Source organism: Eriocheir sinensis, chromosome 56 (genome assembly GCF_024679095.1).
Source record: "Eriocheir sinensis breed Jianghai 21 chromosome 56, ASM2467909v1, whole genome shotgun sequence".
NCBI lineage: Eukaryota > Metazoa > Arthropoda > Malacostraca > Decapoda > Varunidae > Eriocheir > Eriocheir sinensis.
In genome coordinates, this window is record NC_066564.1 from 8,767,254 (window position 1) to 8,794,109 (window position 26,856).

At 42.9% G+C, this 26,856-nt stretch overlaps 1 protein-coding gene across 1 annotated transcript in view; it reads right to left on the reverse strand.

Moving 5' to 3' along the window:
* Positions 1-17,912, reverse strand: part of LOC126984262 (uncharacterized) — a 274,528-nt gene extending 256,616 nt beyond the window's left edge. The window contains exon 1 of the mRNA XM_050837881.1: positions 17,615-17,912. The gene's annotated coding sequence lies outside the window, so the exon portion shown is untranslated. The remainder of the gene's footprint in view (positions 1-17,614) is intronic.
* Between the last annotated feature and the right edge of the window lie 8,944 nt (positions 17,913-26,856).

Consider the following 26,856-nt stretch of genomic DNA (forward strand, 5'->3'; position numbering starts at 1 on the left):
TAAGTCAATGTGATTATAAGGATGAATGTCTCGGCACTTACTTTGAAATGTGCAGAGTAAAAAAACATACAAATCTGTGTGTGATACATGAAGCTTCTACACTGGGCCAAAAAATTGATTTCATGAGTTAACGAACCTATAGATTTTCCTTGGTGATTCATTTTTTTTTTAACTGATATATCAAGTAAGACTGAGAACTGAGACACTTGAAGATTGATGAACCACTAACATTTCCATATTTTATTTTTACTGTTCCAAAAAGGCGGACGAGCAATGCAGGGCAGAGCAAACGCCGATATTTCTTAGTGGCATCGTTAGCACGCCGCCCACGCCCGGGAAGATGGGGACGAGGGTGTGTGGCGGCGAGGCAACATCTGTACCCGAGGGATGGGGCAGTGTTCCCGCGGCTCAAGGAAAAAGGTGCCGCTGAATAGAAAATGGATTAAACTCACGATAAAAGTAAGGCCTTCACGGCGTGTTGGGGCAGCTGGTGACGGCGTGGCGGGAAGGGGAGGGAGGGGAGGAGGCGGAAAAAGGTGGTAGTGAGGGAGGAAGGGAAAGGAGGGTAAGAGAAAGCAACAGAAGGGGAGGAGGAAGGGAATGGGAGCTGTGAGGGAGGAAGAAAAAAGGAGGGCGAAAAGGAGGTAGTGGAAGGACAGGAGGAGGGGAGAGATAGCAGGTGAGGAAGAAAATGGAGAGAAGGAGGAGGAGGCAATGGAAGAGAAGAATGGGAAATGGGAACTGACGAGGGAGGAAGGAAGAAGCGAAAGAAGAGGAGGATAAGAGAAAGTGAAAAGAGTGAAAGTGAGAAGGGAAGAAGAAGAGGGATGAGAGAAGGCGATGAAAGGAAAGAATGGGAAAAAAATTGCAAGGGAGAAAGGAAGAAAAAGAAGGAGAGGAGGAAGGGGAAGAGGGGAAGGGCAACGAGGGGAAGTAAGCTGGAGGTGAGGACAGAAAAAGAGGCAGGAGGGGGAGGATGTGGAGTGGAAGAAAGTGAGGGAAAATTCTAGCAGGCAGAGGAGGAGGAGGAGGAGGAAAAGAGGACGTAGAAGGCAATGCAAGAGAAGGTGTGGGAGATGAAAGAGAAGGGAAGATGCGTAAGATATGAAGCTGGCAGAGAGGAAGAGAGGAGGAAATAGGGGATCAGATGGGTGGAGGGAGAAGTGATGTTTGGTGATGAGGCAAAGAACGAACGAGGGAAAAAGGAAAGGGGTGACGCCAAGGGATAGATGGTGGGACTAAGGGCCCTATTATAAGATATTTCGCCGCCCAAGAACACATATTTGACAAGGGTTTCGTAGGAGTTGTGGGCATTTCCAGGAGTAGTTTTATGACCCTGGTGTTAGTCTGACCCTTCTTCTGTACCGTGAGCCTCAGGAAACACATATTTGACAAGGCTTTCGTAGGAGTTGTGGGCATTTCCAGGAGTAGTTTTATGACCCTGGTGTTAGTCTGACCCTTCTTCTGTACCGTGAGCCTCAGGAAACACATATTTGACAAGGCTTTCGTAGGAGTTGTGGGCATTTCCAGGAGTAGTTTTATGACCCTGGTGTTAGTCTGACCCTTCTTCTGTACCGTGAGCCTCAGGAAACACATATTTGACAAGGCTTTCGTAGGAGTTGTGGGCATTTCCAGGAGTAGTTTTATGACCCTGGTGTTAGTTTGATCACCCTTCTGTACCGTGAACCTAAGGAAACACTCATTAGAACCCGACTGATCCCCTCTTTAACCTTTAGAAATTGTTAATGTGAGAAACGAAAGTATCTTATAATACCATCCTAAGAAAGAAAAGAGGGACGAGGGAGAAAAGAGAGTGAGGAAGCTGCAGGTATGGAAGATAAATGACGGGTATCTCTTATAACATCAATAATACAGAAAATATATGCGTTTAGCTGATGAGAAATATCAGTTTATCATCGTGGTTTCTTATTCTTTTCCAATAGAGATACACACACATAAACTTGTAAGGAAGGTGTAAATAATTAGCCAGGACACACACACACACACACACACACACACATTCAACTAACTACACTCCATCAATAAAGGCGAAGTTTTATTACTGGACCTCAGAAAATAGACTATCCGCTAGGGTGAGACGCTCCCCAGACAGGTAAGTCCAGGTATTTGAAACAGTTTACGGTAACAATAATGCCCATTTGAATATTCTGAGCAGCTTTGACGCAACACGACCCAGCTACCGCAGACTGAGGGAAAGGGAGAAGGGTTAGGTAATGAATGATCAACGAAAGTCACAGTAATCACAGCTGATGGCTTATGACAAAATATATGTTCAAAATAATGTTCTGGATAGCTTTGACGAAACACAACCTTGCGACCGGTGGAACAGTAGGGGGCGGAAGCGGCGTACCAACGAGGGGGCACCGGGCGTCCAGGTATTCAAAACAGGTGGATTATGGCAACACGTGCGTCCGCCGTGTGTTGCGAGGCACTGTGACGCAACACTGACCAGTCTACTAAGGTTCCCGCCCACCTGAGGCCCTCCCACCCATCCACCTACCACCTCTTCCACGCCCACCACCCACAGAGGCAACGCGCAGCTTAACCCGGTAGCAGCGACGGGCCACATTTTTGCCATGATATAAACCCCCCAAAAATAGATGATGCAATAACTGATCACAAATGCGTTGATATATATTATGAAATGGTTTGCGTGAGTGATGATTTTTTCTCATTATTCTCGCTTAGAGGGGCCTTTAAGAACATGATCCCTGCAGCTACCAGGTTAACGAGATCCCGCAATTTTACTACAGATAAACGTCGATGCTGTCAGGACCAGGTGTCTGTTACTACCCAGAACAATCGTTACCACAGCATTACATCAACAACCGAAGACAGCAGCTTACAGACAGCTGATCGAGGCGCACCACCGCTGAAACAAACACCGCCGTGCACGCGTCACAGCGGTGGTAATGAAGACAGCATTTGCATGGAAGTCAGATGGTTGCCTCGTGCTATACACGCAGAAAAATCACTTGCATTTAATTAACCCTACAAGAAAAATCAACTGGCTTTTGTTCAACGCGAATTGTTATCAAGAGGACTTGCGATCATTTCTCTGCCATGGATACAGGGTGGTGATGGTGGTGGTGGTGGTGGTGGTGGTTGGTGGTAGTGGGGGGAGGTGAGGCTGATAGTAATGTTAGTGGTGTCGGTGGCTGATAGGAATTAAAGTTGAGAGAGAGAGAGAGAGAGAGAGAGAGAGAGAGAGAGAGAGAGAGAGAGAGAGAGAGAGAGAGAGAGAGAGAGAGAGAGAGAGAGAGAGAGAGAGAGAGAGAGAGAGAGAGAGAGAGAGAGAGAGAGAGAGAGAGAGAGAGAGAGAGAGAGAGAGAGAGAGAGAAGCAAAATTACATAATGAGACATGCTACCAAAAACACACTGACATAAGAAACCTTTATACCTCCACAGAAAAAAAGGAATTGAGGATAAAACCCTGACCTTGAAATAAAGTAAAAATGGATTAGCTGTGTTGCAAGAAGAAGGTCTGGAGACTGCGAGGAGGAGGAGGAGGAGGAGGGGGAAAATGGATTATAAGAAAACCTTCCCTCACTTCCCTTCCCTTCCCGCCCTTTCACCATTCCATCTTTCCAACCTCTCTTCTTCCCCCTTCCTCCCCTCCCCTCTCCCTTCACCCTCCCATCTTTCCCATCTCCCGTCCTCCCTTTCCATCTCCCTCCCTCACCCCCCCATCCACCCCCCATTCCTTCTAAGCCTGGCAACACTGCTTCACTCGGGGCATCAATAGCTGATTAAAATTGCAAATGTTATTTAGTGTGTGGGTGCCTGAGGCCAGATTAGATTACGCTGTGGGAGAAAAAAGCGTCCAGTTGTTAGACAGAGAGGAAATTTTGACGCGAGAGTTTCAACACTTTTGGCGGGAGAGGTGAGGAGAGGTGGAGCAAAGTGAGAGAGGGTGTCAGGAAATGCAGGCGAGAGGAGAAAGGGAGGGTGAAAGGAGGGTGACGGGAAAGGTGAAGGATGAGGAAAGGAAGGAAAAGGTGAGGAGAGGAAAAAGAGAGAGGGTGTCAGTCAAGAGATGAAGTAGTGAGGAGGAGGATGGAAAAAGGGAAGGAGGGGAGAGAGAAAGAATGAAGAAGAGGAAAGGAGGAGCAGAGAGAGGGTGTTGGGAAATGCAGGCGAGAGGAAGAGTTAAGGGGAAGAGGAAGGGAGAGATGAGTTAAGGAAGAGGGAAGGAAGAAAGAGAAAGGGAAGGATGAGGAATGGAAAGAAGGGGTTACGGGAGGGTGCAGAAAGAGGGTCAGAAAATGCAGTCGTGAGGAAAGAGTTAAGAGGGAAGAGGAAAGGAAGGAAGAGGGATGGAAAGATGAGGTGAGGAGAGTGAGAGTGAGGAAGAGTTAAGAGGAGGAGAAAGGGAGGGTGATGGGAAAGGTGAATGAGGGAAGAGGGAAGGAAGAGGTGAAGAGAGAGAGAGAGAGAGAGAGAGAGAGAGAGAGAGAGAGAGAGAAAAAGAGGTTGTCAGGAGATGTTGTCGTAATGGGAGAAACAGGGGAAGGAAAGGGAAACGGTCGAGGGAGGAAGGAGGAAAAAGGGAGAAAAAGTGTGATTGGAGATGTCAAATGGAAGGGAAAAATGGAGGGGTAAAATGGGAGTGATAAGGGTGAATGGAGGGGAGGAAGAAAGGGAAGGGTGATGGGAAGGGTGTCAAAATCAAGGTGTTTGAGGGTGAATATAATTAGAGACGAAAATGGGAGGAATAAAAAGGAAAAGAAAGATGAGGGTGGAAGATTTTGGGGGTTGTGATGGGAGGAATAAGAAGGAAAAGAAAGATGAGGGGGGAAGATTTTTGGGGTTGTGATGGGAGGAATAAAAAGGAAAAGAAAGACGAGGATGGAAGATTTTGGGGGGGTGATGGGAGGAATGAGAAGGAAAAGAAACGAAGAATGGGAGGATAAGCAAGGAACAGAATCGCGTGAGAGGGAACATGTTGAAAGGATGGAAGGTAATGAAAGTAAAGAAATGTAGCTATAGAAGGAGACGCAGAAGCAATCTATAAAACGGAAAGAGAAGAGGAAGTCTGGGGAATGAAAAGGCTGAAGGCAGCGGAAAGGTGAACCGTGCCGCCTTTGAACGTGTGCTGGCTCGTTCGCTTTAACTTAGAGACACAGGGCTGCTACCTCACCTAGATCAGGGGCCTTCAGGCAGGCTCGCGATGGACTACACACTGAGTCACAGCTTAAAAAAATGACACTAAATTCCAGACGGCGGGAGGGACACGTCTTTTGGAATCATTAAAACTTCCAAATAGGTCGTGATGGTAAAAGTTCAACAAAAAAGAGCCATAAAAAGGAAAGGTTTGAAGAATTAGTTATGTACCTTGTATTAATTTATATTCTCACCACCACAGCAATATCACGATAAAGGCTGACCCTAGAGATACGAATACGATATTTTTTTTTCGCCTATGGCACCGGTAGGCTTTCTTAGTAGGCCCTGATTGTCTGCCCCAGCCCGTTGTGGCGCAGGCAAGTGTTTATAGAGGCGCCATCTTGCATTGGCTCACGCTGCTGGACGAGGCGCCGTCACGCTATCCGCGGAAAGGATCCATGCTAAAGTGCAAAGCTATACAGCCAGCTTGAGATACGAATACAAGTGGGAGTGGAAAAGAAAAGAAGACGTATCTCGGAACCATATTATACGAGAAGTTTGGAGAATGCAAAACTGGTGAAACTTTTGGAAATTCCCAGGGAGGTAAGATGCCTCGAAGTTGGAAACTAGAATAATGTATTCCATCCGAGTTAAAATATATTTAGGATAATCTACAGTTAAAAGAAAAAATGCATATATACCAGAAGGAAAAGCGAGACAGAAAAAAGAACCTGAAGTGGAAATTGTAAGAAAAGAGACACAAGACACGAGGAAGAGAAAAACATATGCTAAGTGAATATCCGGAGAGAGAGAGAGAGAGAGAGAGAGAGAGAGAGAGAGAGAGAGAGAGAGAGAGAGAGAGAGAGAGAGAGAGAGAGAGAGAGAGAGAGAGAGAGAGAGAGAGAGAGAGAGAGAGAGAGAGAGAGAGAGAGAGAGAGAGAGAGAGAGAGAGAGAGAGAGAGAGAGAGAGAGAGAGAGAGAGAGAGAGAGAGAGAGAGAGAGAGAGAGAGAGAGAGTCTTAAAAATTCTATCTATCTATCTGGCTCTTTGAAAAATCCTTCCAAGCGGCTGAACACACTAGAACCAAAACTCCAGCTGTATGTTTGAGGTAATACAACTTGCATCGTGCCTCTGCCGTACTTCTCTTAAGCTCATATCTACCCCCAAAAAACAATAAACTAAGCGATATTTCACTAACATTCACTTCCCAACCTTTAAACTTCATCCGCAGTCATATATTATCTATTCCCTATTAACACTAACATTCCCTCCCCAACCATAAACCTTTATCCCCACACATATATTATCTATCCTCTATTATCCCTAACACTCCCACCCCAACCTTCAACCTTCATACGCAGACACATATTTCATTTCAGCACTGTTCCAAATGTCTAGACTGCTTCACGCGTTCTTCTTTATACAGTTGATCCATGCACAGATAACTGAGGTCAGAGTGCGTTGAATCGATGTTACCTGGGAAAAGTCAGATCAAAGAAGCATTTTTGCTTTTGCACATTCTCTCTCTCTCTCTCTCTCTCTCTTCCCTTATATAAATGCCGACCAATTAAACGGTTATTATTCCATCTATCTCTATTCTCTGCCTCTCTGCCTCCTCACCTGGGCTGCAGTAACACGGTGGTTCGGGGTAATATTCGTTCACCTCACGCCAGGTTTTAGTTTGCCTGATATCATGAAAAACTGAAACCTTTCAAAACATTTACACCGCATACACGCATAAGCTAATCTATCAGATAATTCTCTTTGACAAGGACGAAGCAGACTCATCAATGCGGCCATTTCACTATTTTTTTAATTTGTTCACGTTAATTAAAGATGTACTATAGTTTTGCTGTAGGGTGCATACATACTGTTTTGAGTGTTGTAAATGTAATATGCCAATACGAGGTGTATGTGTTACCGATATATTTACTTTTTTCAGTAACTTCATTGAAAAATACTGAGCAATGAAGATGATAATTCTTTGTATTAACACCTACTCCAGCCACGCATCACCTGCAGTTTCTGGCGACACATCAAGCATCACTGTGTACTTTTTTTTTACCATTTTATCTCAAGCTAAAGCCGCCGGTCATACAATTTCACGTAACGGAGTGCAGTGATGGTTCTGGCGCTTTTTTGCGAAATGATTATTATAAAAATATGCATAACTAAACTACCCTATGTGTACTCATGTATTAACACACCTCCAGCACTTGGTTGTGCATGGCTATTTATGAAAGCTAAGCCTCTGATAGTTCCAAAGCAGCTCAGATAATGTTAAATTCAGTGCCCTAACCCCCTCCCCTCGAGACTAAGGTTCCGAAATAAGGCGGGGTTGGTGCAGTATTTTTTGCCTATGAGAGCCTTATCACCGCGACCCACTACATTTAGCCGAGTTTACCCTTCCGTTACTCCTATAAATGCTTCAAATATCCAGATCTTGTAAATTAAATAAATTGAACAAACTAGGGCAAGGTCTGAAACAAGCTGTGCCAGATTATTTCTTATCCGACAATTTGTTTAAAAGTTTTTCCCGAAAACGATACAACACGGCCCCTGTAACCCACAATAGAGGAAATAAACACTGCTCCAGAAACAATCGCGTCCATCAGATGGGTGGAATTTCTGATGGTTATATATTTTTGCTATTTATTTTCGCTTTTTTTGTCTATTATTTTACACTGAAGTTGTTTAGAAGTTAACGTAGGTATTTGTCAACAGATTTTCTTCTATTACATAACGCATATATCTAAAGTTAAGGTGGATTATTACTCTGTACACATGTAGGGGTGACTTCGAAATATTAAAAACAGACCCACTGGTAACACGGCAAAACAGACAATTATTAAGTCCCCCCCTTTGATATTAACCAGACCCACTGGTAACACGGCAAAACAGACAAGTCCCCTCCTTTGAAATATTAAGCAGACCCACTGGTAACACAACAAAACAGACAAGTCCCCTCCTTTGAAATATTAAGCAGACCCACTGGTAACACAACAAAACAGACAAGTCCCCTCCTTTGAAATATTAAGCAGACCCACTGGTAACACAACAAAACAGACAAGTCCCTCCCTTTGAAATATTAAGCAGACCCACTGGTAACACAACAAAACAGACAAGTCCCCTCCTTTGAAATATTAAGCAGACCCACTGGTAACACAACAAAACAGACAAGTCCCTCCCTTTGAAATATTAAGCAGACCCACAGGTAACACGGCAAAACAGACAATTATTAAGTCCCCTCCTTTGAAATATTAACCAGACCCACTGGTAACACGGCAAAACAGACAATTATTAAGTCCCCTCCTTTGAAATATTAAGCAGACCCACTGGTAACACAACAAAACAGACAAGTCCCCCCTTTGAATTATTAAAAGCAGACTCACTGGTAACACAACAAAACAGACAAGTCCCCCCTTTGAATTATTAAAAGCAGACTCACAGGTAACACAACAAAACAGACAAGTACCCCCTTTGAATTATTAAAAGCAGACTCACTGGTAACACAACAAAACAGACAAGTACCCCCTTTGAATTATTAAAAGCAGACTCACTGGTAACACAACAAAACAGACAAGTCCCCCTTTTGAAATATTAGCAGACCCTCTGGTAACACAACAAAACAGACACGTCCCCCTTTTGAAATATTAGCAGACCCTCTGGTAACACGGCAAAACAGACAAGTCCCTCCCTTTGAAATATTAGCAGACCCTCTGGTAACACGGCAAAACAGACAAGTCCCTCCCTTTGAAATATTAGCAGACCCTCTGGTAACACGGCAAAACAGACAAGTCCTCCCTTTGAAATATTAGCAGACCCTCTGGTAACACGGCAAAACAGACAAGTCCCTCCCTTTGAAATATTAGCAGACCCTCTGGTAACACGGCAAAACAGACAAGTCCCTCCCTTTGAAATATTAGCAGACCCTCTGGTAACACGGCAAAACAGACAAGTGCCTCCCTTTGAAATATTAGCAGACCCTCTGGTAACACGGCAAAACAGACAAGTCCCTCCCTTTGAAATATTAAGCAGACCCTCTGGTAACACAGCAAAACAGACAAGTCCCTCCCTTTGAAATATTAGCAGACCCTCTGGTAACACGGCAAAACAGACAAGTCCCCCCTTTGAAATACTGGGCCGTAATACTAAACATTTCGTCGCCCAAATTCACATATTTGACAAAGCTTTCGTAGGAGTTTAGAACATTTCCAGGGTACGTGTAAGTTTTATGACCCTGGTGGTAGTTTGATCCTTCTCCTGAACCGTGAAGAAAGAAACACTCATTGGAACCCGACTGATCCCCTCTTTCACCTTTAGAAGTAGTTCATGTGAGATAATGTCTTATAATACCGACCTAATTAAAAAGACCCGCAGGTAACACGGTAAAACAGACAAGTCTCCCTCGCAACAACACGGCCGGGTCCATTTTCTGTCAGTGGACGTAAACAAACGGTGGACGGGAGGGTGAACACCAGTCTGCCTGAGCCTGTGCCTGTCCCTGCCGTCCCCACTAACACGAGTAAGCTTTAGCGATCACTCAAGCCCCCCAGGCATATAAGCTTGTCATGAGTATGCTTGAGTGTAATTCTGAAATAACACCGACCCACCACCTGAGCCCTAATACAGCTTATATAGGTAAACTTGTCATGAGTAAGCATGGGTGTAATTCTGAAATAATTCCAACCCATTACCTGAGCCCTAATAAAGCTTGTTGAGGTAAACTTGTAATAAGCTTGGGTGTTATTCTGAAATAACACCGACCCACCACCTGAGCCCTAATACAGCTTATATAGGTAAACTTGTAATAAGTAAGCTTGGGTGTAATTCTGAAATAACACTGATCCACCACCTGAGCCCTACCTAGTAAAGCTTGTATAGGTAAACTTGCAATGAGTAATCTTGGGTGTAATTCTGAAATAATTCCAACCCATGACCTGAGCCCTAATAAAGCTTGTATAGGTAAACTTGTAATAAGTAATCCTGGGTGTAATTCTGAAATAATACTGACCCGTGACCCGAGCCCCAAAAGCTGGTAACAAATAGGTAAACTTGTAATACCTAAGCCAAAATCCAGTACCTCGGATTGGCTTCACGAATAGAGGTGTGAGACAAAATACTACAATATTTTATTCAAATACTTAATTCAAATAATTATGTATGGAAATATAGGAGAGAAGAAAGCATTCCTCAGCTAGGCATTATTTCTTAAAAAGGAAACTATTGAAGGGCAAACACAATGGTCCTTGTAGTTTGGTTGCACCTGTCTGCCCTGGCCCTACTGCAGCATGTAAGCCTGCTCACTTTGTCAAGGTGTGGCTTCATGAACACATTTAAGGTGGTAAGACAATGCAAGTGGCAGGTAAGTGGTCAGTCCTGATTGTCATGCCAAATTTTAATTGGTTCCCTTTGTTGTAGATGATGGGTATTCTCCAAGGGTGGCGGTACAACCTACTAGTTGGTGGCTTGATTGGGTTCATCGGTGCCACACTTTACCCCATTGTCATTTACCCAATGATGAACGTCGATCAATACAGTAAGCAAACTCTACTCCTCTACATTAGATGTAGACAGATCAAGACTACAAAACATGCTCAGTAGAATAATCAATTATTATTCTTAAAAGCAAGACCAACACTTGCCCTACAGCAAAAAAAAAATTCTTATCTTCATCCATTTTAAGTGGTTTGATTGTTTATTGTCAATAATATTCTGTGGAGTCAGTGTATCCAGAATTTATCACTCTCAATCATTGTTTTGCATTAAGAGAATATCTTTAATTCAACATTTACTCCGGGCTTGCATGTTGCTGAACAGAAGATATTAGTAAACCCTTACTTTTACAAACCTTGGTGTCGCTAATTTTGACTTTATTGAAGTATTGGGGTCTGTCTGGTATATGTGGGGATTTACCGAGCAAGTTCAGTAAATGAGAGGTTTGGTTCATTGGTGGGCCGGCCCAACATGTACACACACATCAGGTGGCAGAGCAGTGTGCCTCTAGTCACTCTAGCTTTGTCTGCCGGACCGTAAATACACCTCCGTTTCATCCTTCCATGCCTCACCTTTCATATGAGGCGTGCCGCGCCAGAACCTCGTAACCCTGAAATTTGAGAAATTGAGATAATGGCTGCCCCAGAGAGCAGAGAGGTGGAATTGTCATATACCGTGGTCGGACAGAGGAAATCCGACCTTCCAGCCACCTAAAACAGGGTGCTAAGACAGTTAGTCTGGTCTCGACACGCAAAAAAAAGTCGCGACTAACTCCCTGAGGCGTGGGCCAAAACCACGTAACCAAGACGCACGTGTAGGATGAGCCAGCTATCATCATGAAATCTTCACATATTCCATTTTACAACACGTACTTAATAATTTTGAACATAGGAGGAAGTCAATGTAATGGATAGGAGTATTAAAGTTCCGGTACGGATTAAAAAAAAAATTTCGCTCGGTAAAAAAATCATAACATTTTCATTTTCACAGCTATCATCATGAAACCTTCACATATTCCTAATAAAAACAAGTACTTTTATAATAAAATTGTAAAAAAATTCCAGCAAATTTTTTTTTTTCCGCCACTGAGTAGGGGTTTCATTAATTTATTTCAATAAACCAAAAATTTTCCGATTTCCTATCAGAACCTAATTAACAAAACAGAACTCTTCAAAACCTTTCATTTGATGTATAGTTATTACATATTCTGACCATTCTTAGGTGCATTGTCAGTGTTTAACTTTATGCGCGATTTTCTCAAAACTACGATTTTTCGGTTACGAGGTTCTGGCGCGGCACGCCTCATATAATATAACCAACAAACAGTTATAGTATACAGAAATAGTTGGACATAGCAAACTTTCAGCTCAAAACAAACAAAGTTTGTTAGGATGTTATTATTTATGTTTACTTTTTTTCCAGAAAAGGCTCAATCTGAAAACCGAAAAGGCATCAACCAAGAAGAGGTACAGCCAGGGAGTAAGTATGCCTGTCAGGATCACAAGCTTTAATGTTATGTCACTCAGATTGAAGGACTCAGAGAATACTACAGTTAAAGATATGATTCAACAATGTTTAAGTTCTTTAATACCTGAAGTAGGTGATAATGAATCAACATCAATTTAATTCAGTGTAAAGAAACATTTTCTGAAGCATTAAGAAGTTCAGAGAATGAGTAAAAAGATATATACATGTGTAAATAAGTCTACTGAGCAGAATATCCCAGTAGAAGAGTACGAATAAAAATAAAAAGGAGAATAGTAGCTAAAAGGAGTGAAATAAGTGATCGAAGCTAGTAAAAGGAAGATAGATGAATATTGTGTCAAATATTAAAGTTAAAAGTATACACATTAGGCTATGTGAAAAAAAGAAGAAAAAAAACGAAGCAAGTGAGGAAGTGCAGCACCTCAGTTGGTTTATCAATTAGAAGAAAATGGGAAAGAAAGAGATGACAAAGAACACACAGGTTGGTGCTATGCATGCAGAAGAGCAACCCCAAGTAAATTAAGAGGATAGGGTGGTTGAGTATTTGAAAGAATTAAGAGACAGAAGAATGAGAGGATGGAGTATGCAAGGATAGTGTGTTTGGAGAGCAGCCTATATGCAAGGGAGTTTCTCTGAGCAGGTACCAGAGTAGATAGATAGTTAATTTTTTTTCTGTAAAATGTATGTAAGAGAAGCAACTGTAAATGTCCTGCCTAACTAATGCCCATTTCCCTTTTCAGATATGAAAGTGTGGTCAGATCCTTTTGAGAGAAAAAAGTAGTAATGCTGGTTTGTATATGTATGCATTGTAGCTGTAATGTAAACTTGTACTGTATATAACTCCTCTTACAATAAGAAATTAGATGCTAATATATTTTCTATTATGAAAATCTGTGATGCATAAAATATATTGATGGAAACATGTGTAAGGTAGAGGAAATATTATTTAGAAATAGGCATGAGTTAACTAAAGGACAAATACTTTTCCAGAGAAAATTAACAAATACTGTATTTGCTGTAGACAGTTGTTGAGTACCTTTTATCCATATCAGTGTTGCAAAAGAATGTAAACCTGCTCCTCAAGAAGATGTAAAAAAGAAAAAGAAAAACAAGATAGAAAATGAAGAGGGAAAAATGTTCCTTTGCTGTCATGTTATTCATTTACCATCTGTAGAAAATTGTAGCAATAGCAGTGGGTTATTTGTTACCCAGTAATTCCAATCTATTTGATGCATGAAAAATAAAAGCATTTATTTAAGCATTTACTATTTTCACACCAACACAGTAAACCCTCGCCTTTACATACCTCGATATAACAAATTTTGGCTTCAAGGAACTTTTTGGGCCAGTGCAGTACATATATGCAGGGGATTTGCTGAACAAATTCACTAAGTGTGGGATTTGGTTCCATGGCAGGCTGGCTGAACATGAACACATGTCGATCAGCGCAGGTTTTAGCAAAGCCGACGGGGTAGTGTGTGTATAGCATCTGCCCAACTGTAATCACCTCCAATCTTGTCTTTCTGTGCCTCACCTTTCATCTAATACATCTATTATAATCAGAAATGATTGGACATAGCAAACATTTCACCTCATATAACAGATGAGGTTTGTTACATGCGAAAAGATCGGATCCCTGGGATGTGGCGAATTATTGAATATAACGTCAAATCAATTCCTTTCCCCCAATTGGTTCATTAAAGCGAGGGTGTACTGCACCAAATATTATAATATCTCGTGTGTGTGTGTGTGTGTGTGTGTGTGTGTGTGTGTGTGTGTGTGTGTGTGTGTGTGTGTGTGTGTGTGTAATTCACCACTTGGTCTGCTGCGGGTCTCTCTCGAGACAACCAGCCATTCCCCTACGGAAGAGCACAGAGCTCGTAGTGTGTGTGTGTGTGTGTGTGTGTGTGTGTGTGTACAGGAAGCGAGCTACACTTGTTGGGTCCCATTTTCAAACTCAGTTTATTAACACCCTCAGTCCCAAGAATGCATTTCGTGTCATTCACAAAATGTTGTCCGGAAACCCCAAAGATACATTAGGCGTCAGGGACCTTGGCTCAACAACAGGCTAAATATTTACCAAAAAGCAGCACATGACGCTATCTGCATCATTTTAGGGCAAGTTGTGAGTGAGATGATCAATTTTAAAAGTAAGTGTATAGCAACGCTCAATGACAGTTCTTTCCACAGCGCGACCATTAGATCTGCTAGCTACCTCCTTCAACCTTGCCCGCTCCCTGCCACTGAAATGAATGAACAAAATATATCTCCGGGTCTGCGAGAGTTAAGCCTGCTTTATATTCATGAATAGTTTTTGAATTACCACTTTTTTTGGTCTTTCCAAGTATCAGTGAGGAAAGCAAGTTTTCGTGATATCTTGCTGGCACTTTGTCTCTCAACTTATTTTGGTGTATTTCTTGTGTCCCATTTAAACAGGTCATTGCTGTCTTCCACTGTTGATTGGTTTCATCTCCTTCATTGCCTGTGCACTGCAATCAGATATCTTTTGTCTCTCCTCCAAGGAAGGCAAACACAATCTTTCCAATTTCTCCACATATGTCATGTCTCTCAAGCTTGGCACCATTTTTATCACTACATCCTGCAGTTTCCTCTATTCTCCTATTTGTCTTATGGCACTAAAACTATGGTCTTCAGTCTCTTGTTTTGCCGCATCGTTCAGTTGGTTTCATCAATTGTTTCATTCAGCAAGGTCACACAGCCATTCCACTGCTGCCACCTTCATCCAAGTTGTCAAGAGGTGGCAGCCTTAGGTCCAGCAGGGCGGCCATCGCAACAAGGACGGCTGCCAGCAGGAAGGTGTAGCGGGTGTGGCATCAAGCATTCCTGACCAGGCTATCGGCACCTCTATTCTTGCATGCCATCATGCCCCGCAGGGCATCCCCATCCCTATTTTCCAATTTCCTGCGGGCATTTCTCCACCTCAAGCCTCATCTGGCGTGCTCTGATCACCACCTCCTCCTCCACTGCCTCCTCATGTAATATTTCCTCTATGTTACTAAGGATTTCAGAGGCTGTGCGGCCTCGTTTTTTGGGAATAATATCGTAACGAACAATCGTATCGGTACGAGATTTTGCGACAGTGTATTTCACACACTGCCTTAATTTTGAAGGGTATCGCCAACCGCCACAAGTAGAGAATAAAGGCACTTGTCCCTATACCAAGAGGGTAAAGTCATCAGTGTCAGGCAAAGATACGAACACAACTACCAGAGGCTCCGCCCACCTTGTTCCTCTTCCCTCCATCTCCCGCCTCCTCCCTTCTCCCTCAATCTCTCTCTCTCTCTCTCTCTCTCTCTCTCTCTCTCTCTCTCTCTGGAAGATACATACATACTCGAGAATGATTTTTTTTTTTTCAATTAAGGCATGCTTGATGTGATACTGGGACTTTAATTTTGAGCATAGTGATACACATCTGGGCCGTGGACGTAATGACATGTGAGAGTAGGGTGAGGTGGTAAATGATGACTACCATGATTGATGGTAGAACGATTGCTCGCTTGTATTTGTTTCTCTCTCGTTTGTTTTTTGTTGTTATACCTTCGCAATTCTTCCCGTTACCATACTTTCAGCTCTTCCCTGACAATAAAATTAATAGCACCACTATAATTTGGCGATAAGAGCACCATTACTTTTATCAGTAGGTACATGCTATACAATAGCCCTACGAAAACGTACACCATAAACCACCAAACCACTACGCTACCAATAGTTACGGAGGTAATTAGGCTATGTAAGTAACACGTTACCCTACTCTCAACTTTATTTAAAGGATGCCTATCAGTATTAGAAAGAGTATATAACGCCACTACAATTAATGCATGCCTTTCATTCATTATAGTTACGAAGCTACATGAGAGAGAGAGAGAGAGAGAGAGAGAGAGAGAGAGAGAGAGAGAGAGAGAGAGAGAGAGAGAGAGAGAGAGAGAGAGAGAGGAACAAGGTGGGCGGAGCCTCTGGTAGTTGTGTTCGTATCTTTGCCTGACACTGATGACTTTACCCTCTTGGTATAGGGACAAGTGCCTTTATTCTCTACTTGTGGCGGTTGGCGATACCCTTCAAAATTAAGGCAGTGTGTGAAATACACTGTCGCAAAATCTCGTACCGATACGATTGTTCGTTACGATATTATTCCCAAAAAACGAGGCCGCACAGCCTCTGAAATCCTTAGTAGTTTCCCATTTTCCATCATCGTTATTGTGTAAAAATTTTATCATCATGTTGTTCTACGTCTTTATCATCTATCATCATCTATATTATGTAATTCATCATTGCCATCATATTCTGCTGATTGTGGATCATCACTATTATATCTAATTCAGTATCATGTTGTCACAATGTTCTGGTTCATCGTCGCCATCATATTGGTCAAATTCATCAATATTTTAATCACAAAAGTTTTGCTGAGGAGGAGGAGTTTATAACCGTAAATTACCAAACGGGGGGCTTCGCCCCCAACAACCCCCCATTAACGGGGGAGTTCCGGCCCCCTCGACCCTCCCTCAAACCCTCAAACAGGGAGGCTTTGCCCCTTTCCCCAAATGAAGATTAGGTGTCTGCACAACGTACACTACGCGACGGCGATGAGGACAAGATCGAGGTGGTGGCGGTTGCCTACACGACAGCCGTGATACACACGCGGAGCGACACCTTGTCAAAGTGTCCTTCAAAATTATAAAATACAAATACCTACGCCATTATTTGCTTCAATACTGAGGAGAAAATAATGTAGAACTCTTAAAGGCCGTTTTATGTCCGCCTGTTATGAGATCTTGTGAGGGAGCGATCGCGAGAGCCTTTTAACTGGACTTGGAAACTTGCGCGGCACCCCTGCTTTCATTGACGATTTATGCACCAAATGAGCAAGACCCGCAGTTTAAACCTTAACGAAAATGCATTGAAATTATAAGCCTTTCACGTGCTGAAATATTACGAGTATTGAAATGAGGAGTAGTTGTTCTATAGTTTTTCCACAAAAGTAATAACATGTCACATAAACGTATCCCTTATATTTAATTAACGGAAATGAAATAGCATGCAAAACCAATTTAAAAAAGTACGTTAGTTTAGTTACCCTTGCAAAAACACGACCAAGTAGCCAAATAAGTACTTAGAAATGCAACACCAAGGGCTAGCTGTGGTAAAAATTTAACTCACGCAAAAAATGTAAAGGCATCTTCAGCTTCACAAAGGACATTCAGGTAACGACAAACATTTTTATAGAGTATAGAGGAATAAATACTACCCTGCCCTGCCGCGCCGCCCACCTCCTGCTAGAGTCCCTCGATAAGGATAAGTACATATACAAGTATAAGTCACAGTCCAAAAGCCCACAATGTCCTCTAAATAACAAGCATGGAATAGGATTGTACCTGAACTGGAACACTATCAAGGGATTCTACCTCCTGCCACCCGCCAGTGTCCGCGTCGCTTCCGAATCGCCATTATACAACTCATCCGCCTGTACTCCAGCCATCCTTGGGCTCACCTGTCACCTGGTCACCTCCTCGCCACCCCGACGTCTTGGCCTTCACGACGGTGAGGACGAGGATAGCGCACGTCAAACAACACACACAAAAAAGATAAAATAGATCACTGACGACTGACACGTACTGCCGCTGCTGCTCTCCGCTGCGTCAAGGCTTCGGGGCCTCGCGGAGCCGCCACAACTGCGTCACAGTTCACGCCAGCCCCAGCCAATCACAAGGCTTTCTTTCGCCCCGGTTTCCATGATAACGATAATACCCAGACCTTCTGAACTAACGAAAACGAGACAACCATTGTAGGGATAAGTTGTGTAATCTCTCTCTCTCTCTCTCTCTCTCTCTCTCTCTCTCACACACACACACACACACACACACACACGTTACATATCCTCTTGCTTTATATTCATATCAAGTAAAAACTTGATATATGTAATTTATAATTTATAATTGAACCTAAATCATGGAAACAATGAAGATTACAGGACAAAAAGTTTAGTTTCATGGCTTGCGATGCATATCTAATTACAGTGATGACACTAGTAATAGCAGTAGCAGCTACAGCAGAGGTTATTACAGCTTTTGTTATTGTTGATGTACTCTTCCTCGGCAGGAGATTAAGCATCTCCAGATAACTGTAACCGTTTGTTGTTGAGGTTACTCCTGTTTATGAGCTTGTGATGCGGGTGTGGCCGAGTCGCGCCTTGGGCTTCATGTTTCTTATTGCAGTGTGCTCTTCTGCGGAGATGTGTAACAAAGGAAAAGGTGTTCTTCGCCTTAATCGACTCCGTATTAAATCAGTCTCCCCCCTCGTGATGCATACCTGAGAAGGTGCTCATGTGATGCCAATTAAAGATCCCTCACAAATCATGACAGAATCCATGGTAGATCAAGTAATAATTGTGGTGTTTCATTCCCATATGGGCCCCCTATGATACTCGAATATACTCTTCCATTGATTAAAGCTCCTCTTTCACCTCCTCCTCATCTTCATCACGAATTAAATCAAAGTTTTCAGCGTGGGATGGGCATGGCAAGGTGTTACCGTCTTAGCAACAAGCATGAGCTCTTGAAGGGTTCTTGCAAGTTTCCTCTACTTCCCCGCAAGATATCCATTTTCTCTTGGTCGAGTACACGTTCTCTTCCATAACCGGCACGGGAGACATTACGAAACTTCCTTCACATGTTGCATGCTAAACCCTCCGCAACATGGACTGGAAAACAGCGTGGTATGCTACTTCAGTTTTGACAGAGGCACGCCTATATTAAGTAATCATTTTCTTCCGGAATTTCTTTACAAAATCTAAGATAGACACTAAAAACATCAACCAGCAACAGTAAAACTTGAGGGGTCGAGAGGACGGATCTCTTGTAGGTGTTCCTGCCTGATACCTCTTAGTCGAAACGAGAAAGGTGAATATATAGGTATACGCATTTTAACTCCTTACAGGTGGCTCCCCATCCCCTACTCCTTGTTTTTTTTTCCATAGTGAGTTTGTATTCACTGTTCTGTTGTCTATGGCATGAATATGTATATATAATTCTTTTAAATGTGATAAGAAAAAAAACTAGAGGTCCGCTCCTGTGCTTGATAATATATTCATCTCTTTAGGGCGGGTTGGATAAGGGAAGACGACCGCTTACCGCAGAGGCTTCCCCTAACATTAAGAATTGATCATTTAAAGTTAGTCAAATACAAATGATAGCGATACCTTGTCTCTGTTATACGAGTAAAACACTTAACGTCGCAAAGTGAACTAAGCTTGGGTAATATAGTATCATGTCCTGCATCAACAGCTAAACAATGGGAGCAAGAACCGTAGACTAAGTATTTTATGGTTAACATTTTTTTAGTAAAGGCTTGCGGTATATTCTGCTTAACCCGGTAGCAGCGACGGGCCAAATTTGCGGCTTTACCGTGTACCAGCGACGGGGCAAATTTCTGCCATGATATAAACCTTCGAAAATAGATGATGCATAAACTGATCACACATGCATTGATATATATTATGAAATGGTTTGCGTGAGTGATGATTCTTTCCCATTATTTTACTTAGAGGGGCCTTTAACCTAACCTAACCTAACCTAACCTAACCTAAGAAACATGACCCCCGCAGCTACCGGGTTAAAATAATTTGCCATTCACCTATGTCGTAGTAGAAAATATGAACAGACGCCTAACTCCCCCGGCGAGTGAGTGCCTTCCCTGACGCCCCGTGGATCACCGATGTCTGGCTGATAGCTGCCCTGTCTAGACGGTCCGGCCTCGGGTAATATGGGTTTATTATTCCTTTGGATTTACTGGAAAACTGTACATATTTTTGTTTGCTCATATAAACTGCAGCCGCGTAAATAATGAAGCGCTGCCAAGGGTAAAATTTATTTATCCCGGTGGTGAAAATCAATAAAAGGTTGTCCCGTGTGTCGCGTCGTGCAACTCCGGCTGTCAACTAAGAATATCATGACCAAACAATTTAACCCCACCTAAAGTGTAACCAGCCCAATCTAATGGTAACCTGTCCCCATGAGCCTGGTTAAAAGAGGTACATAATAACCGAAGCAGACAAATGATATATGTCAGAGGTATATACAGCACTTTCCCCCTTCAACTGTCTGGTTCACGCCGAGACCAACACCCTGATGTCTGGCCACGGAGGGTGCGGGAACGACACGGCCTTGGCCTTCCTCGGCGTGGGTAATAAACGCCACCACACACACACGAGAGAGAGAGAGAGAGAGAGAGAGAGAGAGAGAGAGAGAGAGAGAGAGAGAGAGGGGCTGGAGGAAGGGTGAGGCTCTCCTTCGTCTTCTCAACCACTTAGTGTCAACAAGAAAATTGATTTCACACATTATGACAACGTAAACCTTTATCAACAACATGAATTTCTTTTCAATCTAAAATTTATGATTATTGTCTCACCGAGGAAGACGAGTACGTGCCGTTGATTTATGTTATGGCCGCTGGTGCTGGCTGTGTCCCCGGGGAGGCGCCGGTACACACACACACACACACACACACACACACACACACACACGAGGGATCCGAAGATTGTTATTTATTTTTACAGCATTGGAGGCGCCTCAAGAGCAACAAAATCAAGAAATATATTTTTTACAGAAACTAAAGCGACTCTAAAACATAAAAATGACCCCCATATGAGAGCAATTCATCACCACCACTACTTGTAATGTCACTGAGGACCACGTCAATCACATCCACTTCCGTTGTAATATTCCTCTATTCTCTTCTTTCCTTTGCCCATACACGGCCTTGACGCTAAACAGTGAGGGAATTCCAACAATCTTCGTGTTATGTATATTTACCTAACGTTGTGTATGGTAGAGAAAGCTCAGTGTATGCACGTGTAGTAGTGGTGGTATTTGTAGTAGTAATAGTATTTGTAGTAATTCTGCCTAGGATTATTTTTCGCCACGCTGGAGGGAAGAAATAAAAATCTTACTTGTATAAAATAATGCGCCATTCCCTCTCTCTCTCTCTCTCTCTCTCTCTCTTCCCCTTATCCCCTCAACCCCCACACATCCCCGCTTCATCCCCACTCGCCTAGCCTGGACGAAGGACGCGCGTGGGAAGGAAAAAGTGGTTGAAACTAGAACGAACCACCGGATAAGTAAATAAATAAATACAAAAAATACATTAGTGAATCAATACATACTACTACTATTAACAATAACAATAATAATAACAATAATGAAAATAATAATAGTAGTAATGACAGGCAGCAAACACCCTCAAGGCCATTCTGAATCTCTTTGAAGCTAGTTTGTTTGTGCCTCTCTCGGCTTTAGGGTTAAGGACCGGCCGAGGGGAATCCAGTGCTCTCTCCAGCGTCCCTCCCTCCTTACACCCTTGCCCTTGCTTTCCCCTTCACCTCTCTCCTACGCCTCATCCTTACCCTCTTCGTCCTTACCCTTCCCTTATCCACTCTTTCCTCCCTATTTCACTTACTCTTTCCCTCCAACGCCTCATCATTACCCTCCTCTTTCTTCGTTTCTCCCTCTCTTCATCCCTATCTTCTGTTTCCCCTTTTTATTCACTGTTTCTTCCTCATTCCCTTCTTCATCCACTCTTTCCTTCCCTCCTTACTCCCTTGCCTTCACCTTCGCCTCTTCCTTGCCATTTTCTTCCGTCATTTCTCCTTCTCTTCATCTCTTTCCTTTCCTCTCTATCTCCCTTCATTCTCTTTCCTTCCTTTATTCACTCTTTCTACGTCTTTCTCTTCCTCATCCACTCTTTATATCTCTTTCTTGCCCTCATTCAGTCTTTATTCCTCGTTCTCTCCTTCACCCTCCCTTCCTCCATCATTCCCTCTCCCATCCATTCTTTCTATGTCTTTCCCTCTCTCATCCACTCTAATACCTTTTTCCCTCCCCATCCACTTTTTCTTTATTTTCCTTCCTCATCCTCTATTCCAACCTCTTTCCGTCTCTTGTCCTCTCTTTTTCCCTCTTTCCCCCCTCTTTCCACCCTCATCTACATCCGACTGCACGTTCCTCCATCCACTCTTTACCTCCTTCCAGCAACCTCACGTCCCAATCGACCCTTGCATGCCTCTCGTCTCTCCCTCGCTCCCCTCCCGTCCCTTCGCCCTCCCTCCGTCACCCGCCCCGCCACCCTGTCTGAGCTCCTCGTCGCCAGCCTGGGTCAAGCCCCTTCAAGGCCACTGCTCATATCCCCTTTGACGCCCATTTCAAGGACAACATACGAGCGTAAACACACACACACACACACACACACACACACACACACACACACACACACACACACACACACACACACACACATACACACATTGAAATCTTCCCTCTCCCCCCTCCCCCCCACCCCACACACACACAGACACGAACACACATATTTCACACGTGTTATCATTGGCGTGTCTGGTTAAATAAGTAGTTTTGTTCCTTTGATTCCGCTGTAATTCCTCAAAAAAACATGTCACGTAATGCCCAAGGGGAAAAAAAATAATTTGTTTTTGGTTGCGCTTCCTGAGACTAAGCTTAAAACCGCAGTTATTTTTCAGTGGATTTCAGTGTCACAAAACATGAAGAGACGAAAGGCGTTCTTGATATATTTGCTTCCAGAAAAAAATGGGGACATACAACGCATTTACTTAAATCATAAACTACCGAACGAAGAGGTAGTCATTATCACACGTTAAAGGCAGACACAAACAAGAGGAAACAAATATAAACACCAACACTGACAAACACATAGATGCATATACACACCATCACTGACGCATGTAAACACCATCACTGGCAAACACATATAAAGAGACAGATGTAAAGGCAGCGCTGGCAAACAAATACAAGAAAACAGACAATTCAAAAACCTGAAATAAGGGACGAGGGCGATGGAGACAGCGGGCACGTCAGCAGACAAACACCGGGATAAGCGTGAAAGCATGAAGCAAAACAAGGAAAGTCATGAACACACACACACACACACACACACACACACACACATATACACACGCACACTAGCACGTAAGAGAAGCAACACTCCTTCGCCAATGCCTTCGAAATTTTGCCAGAAAACTGTGAAACCCTGACCTCGCATGCGGAAAAGAGGAATAAAGGCTGGAAAGGAAAGTCTGGGTGATGAAAATAGTGCGCTGATAACCTTTAGGAGAGAGAAAAAAATAATAGTAATGACAATATTAATAATGATACCTATAACACTGCTCCTTATATCCTGAACCCTACACACATACACACAGACATTATAATAAAACACAAACTTACAACAATATACATACGAATGAACGTTATCATTATTGGTAGTATCTCCCTGTATAGCTAGAACCCAACTCACATATATGCATACAGACACACAGACAGACAGACGACACACAGCAAAACACCCTACTCGCAGCCCTGCCTCGGCCGGGGACGCTTCTACTTAGGGACCCGCTATGAGTGGGGCCAAACAGGGTGTGTCTCAGGAGTGCCGTAGCCCACAATAGGCGCCTCGGGACCCATCAGAGCCTTTTTAGGGGAGATGTTGGGCGCGTATGCATCTCGTATCGCACTACAAATAACGAAATGGGAAATACCTCGCCAGTCTTTCAGCGCGTATTCCTGGCACTCGACGATATGACAAAGTTTTCCAATGTAAGGAGATGGGACACGAGCGGAGGGGAAAGGCCGCGTTTATAAAGGAAATGAGGAGGCATGAGATGGAAAGCAAGGAGGAGGGGAAGGCGGAGGAAAGCGAATGGGAAGTGGAGAGAAGGAAGGAGATGGGAGCTGTGAGTCGGGGAAAGGGTGTCATCAGTGAAAAAAACATAGTGAAGAAAAAACGGAGGAAAACTCGGCAATGGAATAACATGGAGGAGGAGGAAGATGGGGAATAGGCAGCGCAGCGAGAAGATGACGGGAAGGTAAGGCGGGAAGGAGTGTGGGAAGTAGATGGCAATGAAGAAGGAAGAGGAGAAAGTGGGAACCCAAGCATGTTACAAGAGGTTGCGGGTAAGGAAAAAAGAGTGCAGGAAAGGCGAAGTCATAGCGAAAGGTAGGAAAGGATAAAGAAAATGGGAATACAAGGGAGGTGGGACAGGGAAGGAGAGAAAGGTGTCAACATTAGCATGAGGTAGAAGGTGCGGGGAAGGAGATATCGAAGGGTGACTGAGAGGGAGGAAGATGAGAAAGGAGAAATCATAGGTGAAGAGCAGGAGATAATAAAGAAAATGGGAATCCAAGGGAGGTGGGACAGGGAAAGAGAGAAAGGTGTCAACATTAGCATGAGGCAGAGGGTGCGGGGAAGGAGATATCGAAGGGTGACTGAGAGGAAGACAGATGAGAAAGGGGAAATCATAGGAGAAGAGCAGGAGATAATGAAGAAAATGAGAATACAAGGGAGGTAGGACATGGCGCAAGGAAGGAAAGAAAGATATGAACACTAGCATGGTAGAAAAAGGAAAGAAAGAATTCCCAAGGCCACACACTTCTCAGATGCCAAGAAAGGCCCCGATACAAGCACATTCCTGTATCCCCTCCCGTGATACATACTGAAGCACCGTTCCTGGATTCTACAAAACGTTACTCCTTATCTATTATACAAGTTAGTGCCGTGTAATTTACTGGCACACACACAAAACAGTCAGTGCAAGCATAATGTTCGCATCTGGTCTGATAACATGAAATTTATCCCGTCTCTTGCTACATGGTTCGAAACGCGTTTAAACTTATTTTCAAAGCGGCGACTGCTGAGAATGAATTAAATGAGTATTACATTTTATAAAGAGTTGGCTTCAAGGTCGAAATCGTAACGAAACAAAACAACCAGCAGGAGGGGAGAGAGGGAGAGAAAAAACAAATACATAAGAATGATAGGGGGGGGAGGAAAAAAAGAAAAGAAAAATAGAACTAGAGAAGGGAGTAGAGACAACTAGAAAAGAGAAAAGAAGAGAGAAGGATTGGAAGGATTAGGGAGAAAGAGTGAGAGTCAGACCGGGAAGGAAGAGAGGAAGAGAGGGAAAGACAGAGGAGGGAGGATTGGAAGGGGTTGGGGAGAGGAGAGGGCGGGAGCGGGGGAGGGGATGCAGGCAGGGGGGACGGGGAGATGGAAGCCTGCCTGCATCGGTTCTGCATAAGGCAAGACATGTATTATTCGTGAGCTGAGAGATGCATGAGGCGCGGAAAGGCAATGGAGGTAAAAGAAATAAAGAGGAAAAGCCGGAGAGAAAAAGAAGAGGAAAATAGTTCAAAATACATGAAAACAGAGATGAGAGATGCAAGGCCCCTTACCAATACGTTGATAAAAAAAAGTATATAAAAAAAAACACCGAAAAAGTAAATGAAAAAGAAAATGGCATCAGCTGAAGTAAAAATCGATGAGAGATATATTAGTAGGATGATCCATTAAGTTACGATAGAAAACGGACGAGAAGGACATGAATTATAATACGCCTTTGTGCATATTTGAGAGCATTAAAAAAGCGAAGAGTTATGCTGTTTCGGTATTAATGGAAGGGAAAATATATTACCAAAGAGACTTATCCATTAGTAAAGGCGGTGAGGAGGAGGAGGAGGAGGAGGAGGTGGAGGAGGAGGAGAAGAAAGAAAATATATAAATGGAGAAGAAACAGCAAAATAATGATGAGGAAGGAGAAAGAGGATGAAGGAAAAGGAGGAGGAGGAGGAGGAAGAGAACAAAAATAAATAAAAGGAAAATAATAATAATGATAGGAATATAATAATAATAATAATAATAATAATAATAACAACACTGAAGAAGAAAAAGAAGAAAAGGAAGAGAAAACGGATGATAAGGAAGAGGAAGAATGGTAAGAGGAGGAGGAGGAGGAGGAAAAAAAAAGAAAAAAAAAAGCGAAGGAGAAAATGGAAGACTATTGATGTGTTATCTTGAGTGGCATCTCTTCCTCCTCCTCCTCCTCCTCCTCCTCTTCCTCCTCCTCCACAAGCCACATCGGTCCAAACTTCCCTCGCTCCACACAATCACGTCACAAACACGTGTCGGCCAAGTCAAGAACCAGTAAACACACAATTACAACACGCGGGGTTCTTGATATTGGCGAAAGTGTCACTGGTTGAAATAGTTCTAATTATAATGTCTGGACTGAGTTTGTTACTTTATATTTATTTCACACTACTACTATTACTACTGCTACTACTACTACTACTACTACTGTTTCTGCTGCTACTACGATTAATACTACTACTTTTGCTATAACTACTACTACTACTACTACTACTACTATTACTGCTATTACTACTTTTAATACTACAACTACTACTACTACTACTACTATTGCTATTACCACTTTTACTACTACTACAACAACAATTACTACTACTACTACTACTACTACTACTACTACTACTACTACAACTACTACCTCTATCAAATATATTCATTAACTGATGGACTTTTTACTCCATTCATTATCTGTCACAATGAAAATGAAAGTAGCCGTAGACTCCTTTTAAAGATTAATTAATATTTATCTTTTTAATTTTCGAGTTTTCTAAGCCGGTTCATTTTAATTCATATCATTATTGAAGCTAAAAATAAAACCCTAGGATGTGAGAGTATATTTTTCATCTACGTTAGTCTGTTTTCTTTACCTTATATGTTATTTTTTCGACAATCGCAAATTCTTCTTCCTCTCTATACGTGTCCTGCTTCTTGCTTATCCTCACGGCTCTCCTCTTTCATAAAACGACTAGTAAATCATAGGGTGTGACGTTGTACTATTCATCT